We start from the raw sequence: 16,280 nt of genomic DNA on the forward strand, positions 1-16,280 counted from the left end.
TCTTGTGAGTAGTGAAATCTTTTGAAGCACTCATGCTATATGAAGCACTCATGCTATATGTTTTGCTAGCTACACTAACTCCATGAAGAACCCATCAATACTCTTCTCTCGCACCACATCTTGTTTAACATGCATAACTCTGTGCAAGCATATAGATGTCCCATCATTGGACATATGCATTAGGCACTCTCTTTTTTATTCCACCCATGCACTTACACAAACAAATGACGATGACTAAGCAGAAACAGGTTTTATGAGCCTTTGCTCAACAACAACAACTCTGAATTCAAGCTACTAACACTTATCCATGTATATCAAGCCCATACTAGTAGCCATATGGCCATATGTACTTTGACTCAGCATAACTCTATAACATCAGAATCTAAGTACATATAGCCTCGCATTTAATTATGACTAAAGACATTTTTTCCCACTGGGTTTTTCCCTTTAGTCTTATCTAGGTATCCAAGACCTTCATTTTGTATATACGCTATATTTCACTTTCACTCTTTTATTTTTTATAACAACAAGAACCACGATATCCCCACACTACTAATTGCAAATCTACTGACAAGTCAAAAGGGAGAGGCCAAAAAACAGCTTGACAAAGCTTCAAGTCAACTTACAGGTACGACTCCCAGATAACAACCATAGGAAAAGCATACTAGAGCTAGAATGACAACGACTTGCTGCACCAACAAGTTGATACAACCTCATGCAATTCAAGATACAACAACCAATCGGAGGGGGAGAGTTCCAGGCTTCCGATACACTACAAGTACAACTTCAAGGCAGCTTTAACATCACACAAATCAACCAACTGCAGAAGAGGCTGCCACAACAACTTCAATCAACACCAAGACATCAAGAACTCGTCATGGCCAGCAAAGACATAGGGTCTTGTCGGGGAGGACAAGAGTTTGGTGGGGGAGAGTGTTGAAAGGATGCCCTTTAAACAACGTTTCCATTAAGATTCCTCAAAGATTCTGTAAAGATTCCACATGAAAGATGGTGATGAAGTAATGAAGATGAAGATGGATGCTGCAACATGAAGATACGAGTTCATTGACGTCATCGAATATCCCATTATTATTATTTTGAGCCATTATGGCCACTTTTGTAATGTTTACGGGAACCTCATATTTTAAGTCGGCGCTTGTATTTTGGCCACAGATGCTTGTATAATGAGTAAAGCCACCTCAGTTTCTTGTAATTAAGCTCCGAAGAAGCCTAGGGACTATTCGGGTCATTTGACCGGACATGTTTGAAGGCTTTGTATATAAGCTGAAACCTAAGGCTTTGTAAAGGACACATTACGTTATCTCAATTAATATACAGTCGTGGGTTCTGCAGCACACGGTAGTGAGCTTCACGCACACACACTGTCGCGCAGACTAATCACATTGCTGATATGAGAGTAGGAGTGTGTTAGCATCGAGGAGCTCTCCGCGTGGACACAAGCAATGTAAGCCGAGGAACACATTGCGAGCCCGTCTGCTACGAGCTATATTTGGTCATAAGTACCTCAAATGGTATCCGATCTGAATGATCAAGTAGTCATTAAAATCAGGGCAAGAAGCTCTTCGTGTTGATGTCTTTGTAGATCAGTTCCGGACACTTTGGAAATTACTGTTTTGAGCCTATCGTGACAGTGATTAGAGGTCTTAGAGTGATGGTTTTTAGGGTTTAGGTGTTTGGCCCTATAGGATATGTCCTTGTGAGTCTTGCCCTTCTATTTCGAGTCATTCCGATATGATTTGAGACTGTTTCGAGCTTGTAGTGTTTCATAGGATGCGTTGTCTGTTTCTTTGCTTTATGGTAGTGTTGTGGTAGGATTAGTGACTGTAGAGTGTTGTTAGTGTCTAGCTCAGGGTTGATAACCCAGAGATTGCCTCCTTACCCTAGTCGGGTCAGCTACGTCCTTGGATTGACAGTTTGTTGGTTTGTGTTCTTGCTGTGCTCCATCTTCCATCGCGGCGTACCCGCTAACACCATCGCATCGCACTGCAAGGAGATTGGATTTTATAGATTCCTCGTCTCTGATTGTTGCTGACCACCGTGTTGCACTGCAAGAAGGGGTTTAGGATTTTTAAATCCATCGTTCTTGATTGTTGTTGACCATCGCGTCGCACTGCAGGGAGATTGGATTTAATAGCTTTCTTGTCCTTGGTTGTTGCTGACCACCATGTCGCACTGCATGGAGGGGTTTAGAGTTTTTAAATCCATCGCTCTTGGTTGTTCTGACCATCGTGTTGCACTACAAGGAGATTGTATCTAATGGATTCTTTGTCTATGGTTGTTGCTGACCATCGTATCGCACTGCAGGAAGGAGATATGTTTTTTACATCCTTCAATCCTGAATGCTTTGACCATCGCATCTTTCATTACTATTGTTATTATGGTGCATGAAATGTTTAGATCTTTCATTAATGGAGGTTATTATTGTCCATGAAATGCTTTTGTTTAGAATTATTTACAATCATATATGTCAAATGTTTATCTATTCTAGATTTATCCTACTTATATTTGCTTTATGTATTTTCAGGCTTCAGCCATGGTAGAGACAAAGTTAACACATCAGCATCGCAAAATCATTAGCGATGCTCTGATTTTGTCTCTCTATGGAGCTTCAGATGATCATTTGCGACGAGCATTTGATCCACTACAGGCAAATTTCGATGATTCTGTGATTGAACTTGTGGAACAGTGTTGGCTGAAGCTGTGCAGTGCATTCCCAGTTTCGTTTGACCCAGCTTTGTGCACTAATGGAGTGATGCATCACATAGTAAAGAAATTATTAGGCTAGGTCACTAGAAGTTTTGAAAGTATGGTTCATCCAAAAATCAAAACCAAACCTGGAATCAAAACACGAAAGCAAATGAAGACCAATGTCTTTCACAACTACCACTCGAGGTGGCAATAGACAATACTCTCACAGCCACATGTTGAAGTTGCACTTTTTCTCCATCGTACTCTTTCCACCAAACTGATGTGCTCATTGTCTTGATAGCATCTATATGCCAAGGATCCCCAAACATTTCTTCCCTACTAGTATATGACGTCTTTTGTGTGTATGCCACCTGTCCATCCACATTGCCTAATAGTTGAGCACACACTTTTTTGAAATCACTGATCACTTCATTGTTTAAAGATTGCTTGTGCATCTAGAACTTAGGATCTAAGAAAAAACCTGCTCCATGTAAAGGAGTATGCAGCTGTTCCCATTGTCTTTTGACAAACAACATCATCATGACTTTCTCTTTTCCTGCATAAGATGTACAATCTTTTAACTTGCGTGTGGCTTTATGCATGTACCAGTAAACCCGTCCAAAGATAGAGGCTTCTTTGTCCACTAATCGTATTAGATGAGTGAAGGGTTCTGTGACAGTAAAAATTTTATCTACATTTCTCCAAAAAACAGGAGAGTTTACAAGCTAATAGCATTTAGAAGCAACAGGCTCATACTTGGGACATTTATCAAGCCAAATGTCCCATCTTCTATCTGCCACTATTTCAACAAGGAGTGCTTTAACCTGCTCAGCTTAGACAAAAAAACGTAATATGCTGTCGCCAAATGGGTCACACAAAAAATCTGTAAATTTTTGGTTGGGGACTTTGTTTTGAACAAAGCATAAGAAAATGAATGCTCTCTTATAACCTTCACCAAGTGGTTTGCATCTAGAAGAGTTTGCTTAATAGAAGGAACTTTCCCAAAGTCCTTTAAGAGCAGATTCAAAGTGTGAGCAGCACATGGAACCCATGTTATCTCTGGATACTTTGCTTCAATTGCTTTTCTAGCTGCTTTGTAGTTAGATGCATTAGCTGTGACAATGGCTATCATATCTTTAGGTCCTCCCGCTCTTCTGATCGAACGCTCATATACACTAGCAAAATATCCACTAGTTTTCTCTTTCAAGGATGTATCGATCGCCTCAAGAAAGATGGAACCTTTTTGACAAATCAACATCACATTAATCAATGGTTTCTTCTGACAATTTGTCCAACCATCTAGAGCAATTGTGCATCCATACCGTGGCACATAATCAAGAGTTGTGCGCTTTAAATTGTGTTTTGATGTAGTTTTCACTTTATCTAAGTATTTTGTACGCATTTTATTATAATTAGGTACCACAAAACCCTTCTTCGCCATGCTCATTAAAGCATATTTGAAGATACAATTTTGAATGACATTAAAAGGAATTCCACATGCAACAAGTACTTGTATCCACTTAAGATGGAGTTCAAGCAGCCATTGTTTATCAAATGCTTGATGCAAAGTAGGACCACTTGGTGCAGGTTATCCTCCAGTCTATGCTTCACTTCGGCTTATGTTAGCAAAGCTTCCGGTAGGATTAGAGCTACAATCCCCAGCAAAGGATGAAGACATCCTCCTTGACCTGAAGTAGAGATCGAGGGAGGGTTTTGATCATTCTCGAGTGTCATCTAGATGTCCCTAGCCATAGATGGAGCCATCATTTTGGGACCTCCATTTTTTTGCCCTCAAGATGTGCTCTCTTTGCCTTGAACGCCCACTCGGGAATTTTTTTTTCAGTACCTTTTGGGGGTATTGAACACACGTTCTTTTATCTTGTGAGCATTTTCTCTAAAATTATGGCGGTAGGTCTTATACTTCAACATTGATGTAGTCTTTCCACTTACCAATTCATCTATATAGTTCCACTCATATCCTTTCACCATCTTCTTAAGATCTACAAACTCAAATATAACTAATTACTAAATAGACATCTAAAATCAAACTCTAATACCATTTACATTACTTTATTTGTCAATATTTTCAACCTCTTTAATTAATAAATACCTAAAATAGAGTTTTTTTTCAAGTGTGAGCTCTCACTTTACACCTGAATCATGATAAATAAATCGCTTAATATATCTCAATAACTTCCAAGTGTGAGTTAACTTTACACATAGCAAGATATTTTTAAAAAACCTATCTAAATTACCTCCAAGTGTGAGTGTAACTCCACACATGAAAAGCAATCAAAATTCACTACTTCTATAATTCTCTTCTAGGTGTGAGAATATATCTACACAAAGCGAGAGATTATTATTTAATCTACCTAGATTGTCTGTAGTGTGTGTACTACTCTACACATGATAGACAATCATTAGATAAATCTAACCCAAGTTACTTCCAAGTGTGAGCATAGTTCTAACTTTAAATATCTAACTTAAGTTATTTTTAAGTGTGAGCATAATTCAACACAAAGCAAATACCTTCTAACTTTAACTTTATTGAATCACTTCCAAGTGTGAGTTTCCTCTATACAATGCAAGTAATCATTAACTACCTTACTTAATTTACCTCTCAGCGTAAGATATCTTCACACAGAGCAGATAAAGACTAAACGCAAAACTCCAAAACCTAGAAAAAAACATTTTGTCCAAAGCTCTAAATTTCTATTAAATAAATTCTATAATGAAATTCAAAGTGAGTTTTTAATATTTGTCTTGTTGTTGAGGCTCACCTATAGATGAGAAAAGGGGAAGAGAGCTCAATGGAATGAGGAAAACAGTCCATTTTCACGCTATATAAAGAACTTTATTTCAATCGAACTAATATTTTGATTGAACTAGTATTTCGATCAAAATTTCAATAGACTATACGATACGATGGTTTTGCTGATGTGGCATCGTATAATACGATCGAATACAAATAGGTGTCATATAATACGTTCGTTTAAAGCGTATTATATGTACGCCATATAATGTACAATGAAACTTAGCGCGCACGTGCACACACACACACACACACACACACACACACACACACACACACACACACACACACACACATTGTATTACTTAAGGACCCATAGCATACTCGACACTTAAGCTTCACTTTATTAGGTCTCCACCATGGGACTTGGCCCTTCTGAGGTACAAGAAGGTTTTGACAAAAGGGGGGCGGTTTATTGCCTTGTGTAATAGATGCCGTGAAGGCGCTAGTGTAGTTCTCTCATACTGCTTATAGAAGGCCTCGCTGTCGCTAGAGGGGTTCTCTCCACTCATGGTGCTCTGCTCATTATACTGGACTGGCGGCCTTCCTCCTTCCTCTATTTAAAGAGGTGAGGGTGCAACTCTGCCCTTCACTTAGCTTTGGTTGCGTTCTGCTTAAGTAGATTAATGTGTCTTTTTTACACTGAAGTATGGAGCTCACAACACAAGTTACTCAGGTTTGCCACTCTGCCCATGCATATTTCTTTGCAGACCTATTTTTAAAGGGAAATTTCACTATGATAAGGATGTTGTAGCTAGTTTTGATATTGTGGTTCTTTATGTGGTTTTCGCTCTGCATAAATGGAACCTGGTTATGGTCCTTGATGGTCGATGAGTATATATGGTCATGGTATTTTGGCATGGCTTTTTACCCTTTCCACTGGGTTTTTGGATTGCTGTTAAACTTTGTGGTTACTGTTCAAAGAGGTTTTCGGATATGTGGTACCAATTGTTGCCGTTTATAATCTCTGTTAAAACTATTTTTTTGGGGGCTGCTCTACGTCAACATTGGCTTTTATAAGGGATATTGCTGCCACTTTACTTAGCATGGCAATACTCTATCAGCAGTAATCGGACATACTTTGGTGGCTTATTGAGCATCAAAAATGCCGTGTGATTTACTTAATACTATCGCTTTTTACATAAGTTTTGTAGCACCATCAATGAAAAGCCTTGATTGGCCTTGTATATTGGATGGCTATGGGTACATACATGGGTGGGGGTGTTTTTCTACCCTACTACACACTGATATTGATTGGCTATGGGTACATACATGGGTGGTGGTGTTTTTGTGTCCTACTGCACACTGTTTTTAAAAAAAACAAACACGGGTTATTAGGGGTGTTGTGCCCGATTGCACACTATTGCAGTTCTTGGTCTTTTCTTTAGTAAGGTTAGGATATGCATTACGGTTTTTGCATTCACTCGGGTGGATGTTGCTCCTTTTATAGCTTTGGATATTGATATGATACTAGCACTTTAAGCATGGTATATCTTTTCCCTTAAACTTCATGGTTCAGATTAAGGCCTGGCTTTTAGCAGGGCTCCTTGTTACTTGGATTGCTTAAAGAGAAGCATATGATAAGTGATATACAAATTGTGGGATGATTTGGAGTCCATTTACCATGATGGGTATCTAACCTAAAAACAAACTTAAAGGAGCTTAATACTGTATAAGAACTCTAAATGGAACTTTTTATAAACTTCGTTTGGTAAAGCTTTCATAACTGATAAAACTTTTGAAAATATAAAAAGGGGGGATTCAAACACTTGGATTAGAAGGGGTGATGGCCTTTTAATCAAAATGATACTCTTTTACTAGAAACTTTGGGATTATTTTTTTAAAAAGAGAGAAAATATTTTTTTAACAAAAATACTATGGACTAAGCTTGTAAGTTAAAAAACGTTTGTAAGATGGACATGAATAACAATTGGTATAGTCCAATGATACCTGTAAAATAAATTTAAGGCTAACATATTTGTTGTCTTATTTGAATGGATGCAGGTAAGGACTTTATTTTGTCTTGGAAAGTCTTTTTGGCTGTAGCAAGCTGTCCAAAACTCGATTACACATTCACCTACTTCTTGGGAGGTTCTTTTGTTAAATTCTGGAATGGGGCTTCATTCTTACAATCATTGTACGAAATTATTTCTAAGACTGAATTGTTTTGTACGTATCATTTTCTTTTTTCTAAAGCCAACTGTCTTTTGAATGTAAATAGTTCAATTATGTCTTGTTATCTATGATAGAACAGCTACACACACACACACACACACACACACACACACACACACACACACACACACACACACACACACATCAGTGACATCTATGGATTTATTATGACATTTCCTATACTTTGGTAACCCCAATATTAAGCATGACTTAACGTGATCCATTATAGGGAATCTACTTGATATGTTTTATCTATATAGGGCTGAACCCCTTCATGCACTATATTTCCTAAATAATGCTGTTTGGTAAATTAGCTCCTGGCTAGTTTCTCTTGATGCCCATAGTTGATCTTACACCATGAAAAAAATAAGCTAGATCTTGTTTTACTGCTTGTTTTGGTGTGCACATGTGGGAACCTACCAGTTTTCGGGCAGTTTTCTCACTTTGGCGGGGAAGTTTGGTTCCTCTGGTGAAAGCATACACTTAAAAACCTCTTTTAAGTAGGCTAATAATCTTGGTGTATTCTGGTACATAGCGTTTAAGGAATTTCGCCCCTCTCGAGCATGAGTGCATCTGCAGACTCCCACCCTTCCCTTGGAATATTTTTTCTTTCTCTGGTTCCCCCTTCTCTTTCCTTCCTACACCTTTTCCATTAACTCTTAGTAGCTTAACACAGTACCTACATCCTTTGATTTAAAGACGATACTGTAAGCTGAACTTGGGGGATTCCATATCCGTCTCCAGCTGTGGAGTATCATTCACCTTCAATCAATTAGACAAAAGTGAGGTTAGCCTTAGTATGCATTGTGTGTGTCTGGGAAAGTAAGTTGGGTGAGTAATTTTTTGATTACACTGGTTTTGTGCAACTATTGCGTGTTCTGTGGCATGGGCCCCCTTCCTAAAGCTTCACACCATGGAGATAGTTGAACAAAGCAATGCATTTCGGTTGGTACTCAACTTTTGCTAGTAAAAAATACACGCAATCTACTCACGCTAGAGATTACATCTAAATACCACAGACAACTCTGTATGGTTTGCAAAGCTCCACAAAGCATCATGCTAGTGTCAATCACGGTACGACTGACTATCCCTACTACTGCAAATGCTCCCACTACAGCTGTTAGATCGGGCCTTGACACTAACAAGCTGAACATGAGATGCTCTAATGCTGGCAAAATCTGCACAAACTTAGTTGTACTCACTTCCCATGCGCTATTTGCAATCACTGCATCATTAAGCCTACTCATCACGTATGGATGTGTCAACACCGACATTGGGAAACCTATGTCCCTATCACCCATAGGCAAAACTATGCATCCTGGTACCAACTCATCAGCCTGTAACATGAGCATATCAAAGAACTCCATATTTGTAAGCTCTGTCTATGTCTCTAGGGAGCAGACCTACTCTACCTCTACCTGCACAAAGTCTGACAACACCTGATGTGTCTCACTAGAGCACTGCCACTCTATCTCTGTCTCTACAAAGTCTACTGGCATGTCATGCACAACTAAATGCTCTGTCTCGTGAGCATGGTGGAGCTCACCTGCAAAAGAGACACGTCTCGTCTCTTGATCAAAGCATGCCAGCAAAAAAATCAAGACTATGCCGTCTCGAAACTCAGACACATGCATATGATATACCAGGCCGCTGTGGGCTCCTCTGGCAATCACTAATGAACCGCAATGCTTCTGGAAAGACTACTCTCTAGGCAATACATAACAACCAAAAGCTGCCAACTGTCTCACTGAGATTAAGCTCTATCTCAGCTGAGGAACATAGGCCACATGCCGTAGCATGTGTGACACACCACTAGGCAAAGACAAACCACCGTCTCCTGCACCCTCTATGTCAAACGCCAAACCATCAGCCGTGCACACAACCAAGTCTCCCACTAAAAAAAGAGCTAAACTAGTCATGATGTGGTGTGACATGGAAAGCAACATTTCTATCTAGTAACCATTGTGGAGAAAGTGTGCTATCCGTAGACAGATCTGCAAGAGATACACTGGAGGCAAGCGTGACATCAGTATTCACTGGCATAGACTACCATTGGAACTTCCTCTCTAACACGTGTCAAAACCGTATTTGCATCTCGCATACATCTCTGCTGCTATCTCATATGTCTAAAATAACAACGCCTAATGTGACTTGTGTGACCACATGCCAACAACACAAGTATTGGCAAGATCAAGACCTCCGTCTCTCATGAGATGTCATTGTAGACTCAATTGTCTCACACATGATGTCAATGCATACGCGTCAAAAGTGGGAGATGACTAGACCACTGTGCTAATCAAGTATAAATCAACCAGTAGGTCAGTAGTGAAAACCTATAACCTGCATGCTATAGTCTCACGCTCGGAATATGCATGGATGTGAGAACATGAAGCAAAATCAAAGGAAACGTGTAACCACTACAAGCATACCATAAATGCAATCCTACGAGAGTGGATACAAGAACACTAAACCTGTGTCCAAGTGTCAAAGTGAGAGTAAATACTTGATCACTGTCAAAGTGGAAATATATCGACCACTGTACAAAATGGCATAACACTGCAAAATTTTATGGCGAGAAGACGAGACAAAATGAACGGAATTCCCTTTGCAAAATGAGTCAAAACTCAATGCAAACAGCAAGCCAAAAAAGTGCAGATAACTACCAAAGTGGGAGTTAGCTTGACCACTAGTAAATTGCAAATACGCATAAACCATGGCGAGAATCTGGAAAAAATCCACCAAAATGTTCCCTGAAAATTGAGCAAAACCTCAAGTACATTCTCTACCATAAACCATAACACTACTCAATGCCAATGAGTAGAAATGCCAAAATGGCTCCACATTTTCACATAGAAAGGCAATCCGCACTCAACGTACATCAACGGAGTGACCGCGCATCAGCAAGCACCAAAAGAGTTGCAATCCAAAAACTTGATCAATGCAAAAACAATTCTCTCAAGAAAGCTCGCCGACACTTGAAAGTGCTCTCGCCAAAATACATGTACAATGGGCATCAACCATGTGCCATCACCATATGCAAACCATCCGCAAAGACCATGAATCCAAGCACAAAATTGCTATCAAAGTATCCTGTGAAAACCTGTGAAAGAAGCTTTACCTGTGTGCTCCAAAAACCGTGTCTCTCAAGAGACCGCTTTGATGGTGTGTAAACGCCTCCATGACTCTTTGCCCAAATCTACCAAAAGCCCTCAAACCACAAGCTCTGTACAAGTTGAAATTTTATCTTCAGCTCAGAATTTATGCACTTAACTTCGAGCACCTGTCATGCTTCCAAAAGTGCATCAAACTTGCACACTATGCAAAAACGAAAACCTACAATTTCTATATACAGTTAATTTGAGATGAATATCAAAAAAACAGTGAGGAATTTACAAAATGTTTCTTCTGTAAAGTTGTAGACCACGTCAAAACGTATGGACATGGCTTGCAAAATTCTCAGATCTACATTCTATAAGGAGAAAAACAAATTTGAAAATAGTGCTGCTGTGCACACAGTTTTTAGGGCAGCACCTTCACTTACACACAATCTTCCACACTCTTTTCTAAGCTTCTACAAGAGAATACTTCACTCTGAGCTGAGCTCACAAGCTCCCATTGCATTCTCACAAAGCTTTCAAGCTTTCTTGATCTCTCCATCACTGAGAGCGAGCAAGCTATTGCATCGAAGCTCTCAAAGCCATCGTGCTCCCTGCCATCGCTAAGTCGTAGCTCTAATACCAATTGTGAGTACGCGAATGCGGTGTTGGTGTAGAGAGTGAGAAGGAGACAGAGAGAGAGAACAGAGGATGTGGGCGGAGTAGCCTCAGGAAGTAACTAAAGTGAGTAAGGTGCTCCTTATTCTTATGTATAGAAAGAATAAGGAAGTGTGTATACACAGTGGGAGGGCGGACAGGGACACCAGACATTCGACCCCAGGCAAAGACGTAGCACCTTTACCCCAACATCATGAGGGTCATCCATGACCCTTTGAAACACAAAGATAATGGAACACATTTTACAATACTTAAAGGACCACCGTCTACATAAAGCCCAAATGCCTAGAACTAGACCTTTTCTTGATAGGAAAAAAAATGATCACTGTCTTAAGTAAAAACAATCTGATCTATCATTCTTTTGTTATATGTCTTATTGCTTTTCCAAGGGCTTGATTTGGCTTTATCACCTCTTTATGTGGCTAGCTTTCTTGTTCTTCAATGTATTAGAAATCTGGAGGCAAGCAACTTATTTATGATTTTGCCTTAGCAGCAGAGCTGACAAGAAGTCCTCTATCCTACATGTGCTTTCCATCAATGATTGGGTCAAGATTTTGGCTACTCTTGACAAAGATACTAATGATAGGGTTACTATGATCTCACAATACATTTCCCAATTACCCGTATTAGCTCTGCAATATAACCAAGATCTTGCTCAAATTTTTTCCTCTAGTTTTTATGAAAGGGTAGTGGTAATGCATGTGCTAGTCTCCACCCAACAGTGCTATCTTATAGCCACCCCCTAGCGTACACACTATCCGGCCGTGTGCCGGTGGCCTTGCCCGTACGAACCCATGTCCTTACATTACTCCCCCCCCCCTTGGAGATTCGTTTTCGTCCTCAAAAACGAACATAGGAAAACGTTTCTTAAGTGCTGAGACATTCTCCCATGTAGAACCTTCTTCAGGTCTATCTAGCCATTCTACCAACACCTATCGTCTGACATGATGTCTGGTGCGAAGCTCATGAGAATCCAAAATCTTTTCGGGCTCATGAGGGATGCTTGGTGGTTTGATAAGGTCAACTAACACACCTATGTCAATGAAATTATCATTCTGCCCTAGCTGTTTTAGTAAACGGCTAACATGAAAAATAGGATGAACTCGTGAGTGCTCTGAAAAATAGGATGAACTTGTGAGTGCTCTGGAAGAGCTAACTTATAGGCCACTTGACCTATACATTTGAGAATGGTAAATGGTCCACAATAGCGTGGTGAAAGTTTAGCAACTTTTCTCGTCTTCAGACTTTCTGAATGCTCCGAAACCTTGAGGAGAACCTTGTCTCCTTCTTCAAAAGTAACAAGACGATGATGCTCATTTACGTACTTCTTATATCAATCTTGAGCTTGCTTAACATTTTGTCTAGCAACTTGAAGCATTTCAAAATGGTCTTGGAGAAAATCCTTCGCTTGTTGTATCTTCTTCTTAGCCAACACCACCGTAACGGGTGATCTAGGTTGAAATCCATATAAAAGCATAAATGGAGTAAACCGTGTAGTCACATGTTTTGAACTATTATAAGCAAATTCCAATATAGGTAAGTAGTCTTACCCATTGGTTTGCTTCTTGCTAACGTACGCTCGTAGCATATCCTCTAGCACTTGATAAACTCTTTCGATTTGACCATCCATTTCTAGATGATCAGTCGTACTTAGATTAAGTTTAGTGTCTAACTTTTGAAACACAGCTCTCCAGAAGCAATTATCAAACTTTCGATCTCTGTCACTAATGATACTAGCTGGAAGACCGTAGAGTTTATATATATTCTCTACAAATAACCGCTAATTTCGGTGTCTTAACCGTAGTCTTAGTAGGAATAAATCGACCCATCTTTGTGAGACGGTCTACAATTACCCATATGGCATCATGGCCACGGTTTATAGTAGGTAGTTCTACTACAAAATCCATATAGATACTCTCCCACTTATGTAAAAGGCCGCCTACCTTGAGGCGCTCTACCTTATTAACTTGGCACTGTTGGCAGTTTAGTACGTACTCTTGAAAATCTTGATGTAAGCCCGCCGGCCAATAAAATTGCCGTCGGACTAAGGCATATATCTTACAAATACCTGGATGACCAACACTTGGACTATCGTGACACTCAAATAAGATTTGGTGCCTAGTTTTTGAGTCCTTTGTTACACATACTCTACCCTTGTGGAGTAAGTAACCATCATCAGTGGAAAAATTCTTCCATCGCTTAAGCTCTTCCTAAGTAGGGGTGGATCTCTATGTGTTGGAGTTTTTATCTACGCGTGCAGAGACATGTTGATCTGGATATACAGAGACATGTGAGTGTGAGGGATCCCTTTTTAAAATTGCACTCCACAGTTTAGCATATGATTGATCTTGTGCACACTTGCGATGTAATGACTCCAAAAATCCACTCTTTATTTGCGTGAAAGCAAGTGAATTAATCTGAGGCATCCGACTTAGTGCATCCGCTATTACATTATATCGCCCCTTGTGATATCGTAGCTTAAAATCATAATCTTGAAGGATTTCTATCCATCTAGCTTTACGGCCCTTCAAGTCCATTTGACTAGTAAACCATTTGATACTCTCATGGTCAAAAACTACTTCAAACTTGGCACCATATAAATAGTGTCACGACTTTCATAAAGCGTGAATTATGGCATAGAGCACTCTCTCATAGACAAAATAATTATGTTGAGCTCTATCTAACTTTTTACTTTCAAAGGCTATAGGTCTTCCCTTCTGGAGAAGTACCGCACCAATTTCTTTATCTCTAGCATTAGGCTCTATCACAAACGGCTTAAGTGGGTCAACGATTGCTAGGATGGGAGCAGTGGCTATAGCTACCTTGAGCTATTGAAAACTGCATCTTTGGGCTTATTCCCAAGAAAAGGTCTTACCTTTTGCTTTAAGTTGATCCGTCGTAAGAACAACAATTTTGGCATAATTACGGATATACTCTCGATAAAATCCAGCCATGCCTAGGAATTGTTGAAGCTCCTCAATCGTGTTGGGGTTTGGCCATCGAAGAATGACAGCAACCTTGTCAGTGTCTATCTTGATGCCAGAATAAGAGTTCACATGATCGAGGTAATGTATCTCTATTTTAAAGAAAATGCACTTGCTTTGCTTAGCATACAGTGCGTATGCTCATAGCTGTTCGAACACTAATCATAAGTGTTCTATGTGTTCTTCAGTCTTGCTGTAAATGAGAGTATCATCAAGGAAAACCATAACAAATTTTCCAAGATAGGGACGTAAGACACTATCCATGAGTGTCATAAATGTAGCTAGAGCATTGGTTAAACCAAAAGGAATAACCAAAAATTCAAAATACCCGAACCGTGTTTTCAAGGAAATTTTTGAGATACTTTGCAAACGGATACGCACTTGGTGGTTTCCTGAACGAAGACCTATCTTTGTATAGTATCTTGCTCCATGGAGTTGATCAACTCCATGGAGCAAGATGATATTCTTGGTAGAGGATACTTGTTCTTGATAGTTATGGCGTTTAATCCGCGATAATCTACGCACATGCGCATAGTACCATCTTTCTTTTTCCACCAATAGAATTGGTGATGACCAAGGCAAAGTGCTAGGTCTAATGAAACCACGGGCGAGGTAGTCAGCCAACTGACTCTCAACGTCCTTGGTTTCTTTAGCACTCATATGGTAAGGTGGTTACTCACCGGTTTAGTGCCTGGCAAGACATCTATGCCATGTTGCACATCACGTATAGGGGGTAAATCCGTTAGTAAATCACTTGAGAATACATCACTATACTCCGTGAGTAAGTGAGTCATCTTTTGCCGAGCAAAAGGAGAAAGTAAACTAGAGTTATGTTGGGATGGAGAATCTTGTAATTCCTGTAATGTTTGTTTTACAACAGTTGCACGTTGCTCTATAGAATTAAAATTGAGAGCATTTTTCTCGCTAGATTTGTTAACACATTGCTTATCATTAGAATCATTGCACTTTGCATACCATTACTAGAATTCACCGCACTTTGCTCTTGAGAATTCATAAGACTTGGAGACAAGTAGTAACACAAAAAGACTTCATCTATTATATCTTCTTTTTGCAAAATAGAAAGCTCGGCTATACATATAAGAGGTGCAGATGGTATATTTTTATCACCAAGAAAAAGCACATGTTTACCATTTGCCATAAAGGATAAGGAGTTGTGTTCATAACTAGTGTGCAATGTGTTTTCTAAACCATGCAGCCACTCCCATCCTAAAACAACATCAGCATGGTCCATGTTCATAACTTGGAAGTCAAGGGTTATCGTATGATCTTAAACAATAAGCTCTCCCATACTTATTTATCATTGCCAGACATCTGCTCCACCACATACTTGTGGGAGTAGGGAGTCTGTGGGAGCTTCAATTTCTTGACTAGCTTATAGTTCAAGAAGCTATGAGTTGCACCATCGTCCACTAAAATACAAACACGTTGTCTGTTAATAGTGCCATGCATGCGAATCAAATCATGGGGACCAAAGATTGGATGCTACAGTGAAGCAGGCACACAACACTTGTGCTTTTCTTCCATAGATGAATCTAATGTGGGGCGTTGCACCGTGTGCATGGCCTTTTCTTTGCCTTGCAAAAGAGGACAATCTTTCTTGTTATGTTGGTCCAAAAGACATCTAAAACACAAATTGTGTTTCTTTGCACGCTCAAAATCAACAGTGTTGAGAGACCCACGTGGAATATCTTGTGATTTCTTAGGCTTCTTAGCCTCTTGTGAGCGTGGAGAGGTAGATTGTCTCTTATTCCTCTTGGAACGTGTGGGAGATCTTCCTCACCATTGGCTCTTAGCCACATTGCTCTT

Source organism: Adiantum capillus-veneris, chromosome 29, assembly GCF_014529385.1.
Source record: "Adiantum capillus-veneris isolate H3 chromosome 29, ASM1452938v2, whole genome shotgun sequence".
In the NCBI taxonomy this organism is placed as follows: Eukaryota; Viridiplantae; Streptophyta; class Polypodiopsida; order Polypodiales; family Pteridaceae; genus Adiantum; species Adiantum capillus-veneris.